The sequence below is a fragment of the Perkinsus marinus genome (assembly GCF_000006405.1).
Source record: "Perkinsus marinus ATCC 50983 genomic scaffold scf_1104296944068, whole genome shotgun sequence".
NCBI classification, from domain to species: domain Eukaryota; phylum Perkinsozoa; order Perkinsida; family Perkinsidae; genus Perkinsus; species Perkinsus marinus.
In genome coordinates, this window is record NW_003211577.1 from 1 (window position 1) to 988 (window position 988).

Here is a 988-nt window from a genome sequence, read left to right on the forward strand (position 1 = left end):
GGTATGAGGAGCAGGAGCAGGTTTGCTCACTCCGCAAAGGATACAGGAAGATTATTGATTTATGCAGTTATTTTGTGCGCCACTTTAGCTTAGTGGCAGAGCGTCTGCTTTGTAAGCAGAAGGTCGTCAGTTCAATCCTGGCAAGTAGCTGATAGCACCATAAATCTCTGGTCTGATACGGGAAGCAGGAGCATGTCAGCTCACTCCGCAAAGGATACAGGAAGATTATTGATTTATGCAATTATTTTGTGTGCCACTTTAGCTTAGTGGCAGAGCGTCTGCTTTGTAAGCAGAAGGTCGTCAGGTCAATCCTGGCAAGTGGCTTATAGCACCATAAATTTCTGGTCTGGTACGAGAACCAGGAGCAGGATGGCCCATTCTGTGAACGGGACAGGAAAATTATTGATTCATATACTTAATCTGTGCGCCACTTTAGCTTAGTGGTAGAGCGTCTGCTTCGTAAGCAGAAGGTCGTCAGTTCAATCCTGGCAAGTGGCTTACAGCAGCATTAGGCTCTAGTCGGGTATGAGGAGCAGGAGCAGGTTTGCTCACTCCGCAAAGGATACAGGAAGATTATTGATTTATGCAGTTATCTGGTGTGTCACTTTAGCTTAGTGGCAGAACGTCTGCTTTGAGAGCAGAAGGTCGTCAGTTCGATCCTGGTAAGTGGCTTATAACACCATAAATATCTGGTCTGGTACGAGAAGCAGGAGCAGGTTTGCTCACTCCGCAAAGGATACAGGAAAATTATTGATTCATATACTTAATCTGTGCTCCACTTTAGCTTAGTGGTAGAGCGTCTGCTTCGTAAGCAGAAGGTCGTCAGTTCAATCCTGGCAAGTGGCTTACAGCAGCATTAGGCTCTGGTCTGATACGGGAAGCAGGAGCATGTCAGCTCACTCCGCAAAGGATACAGAAAGATTATCGATTTATGTACTTATTCTGTGCGCCACTTTAGCTTAGTGGCAGAGCGTCTGCTTTGAAAGCA

At 46.1% G+C, this 988-nt stretch overlaps 5 non-coding genes across 5 annotated transcripts; all 5 read left to right on the plus strand.

Moving 5' to 3' along the window:
• The first annotated feature begins 78 nt into the window (after nt 1-78).
• Pmar_PMAR005721 lies at nt 79-150 on the plus strand. The gene has a single exon. It is a non-coding gene; the product is annotated as a tRNA-Thr (tRNA).
• Nucleotides 151-252: 102 nt separating this feature from the next.
• Pmar_PMAR005722 lies at nt 253-324 on the plus strand. The gene has a single exon. It is a non-coding gene; the product is annotated as a tRNA-Thr (tRNA).
• A 102-nt stretch (nt 325-426) lies between these two features.
• Pmar_PMAR005723 lies at nt 427-498 on the plus strand. Its single transcript has one exon. It is a non-coding gene; the product is annotated as a tRNA-Thr (tRNA).
• A 102-nt stretch (nt 499-600) lies between these two features.
• On the plus strand, nt 601-672 carry Pmar_PMAR005724. The gene has a single exon. It is a non-coding gene; the product is annotated as a tRNA-Ser (tRNA).
• Nucleotides 673-774: 102 nt separating this feature from the next.
• Nucleotides 775-846, plus strand: Pmar_PMAR005725. The gene has a single exon. It is a non-coding gene; the product is annotated as a tRNA-Thr (tRNA).
• The last annotated feature ends 142 nt before the right edge of the window (nt 847-988 follow it).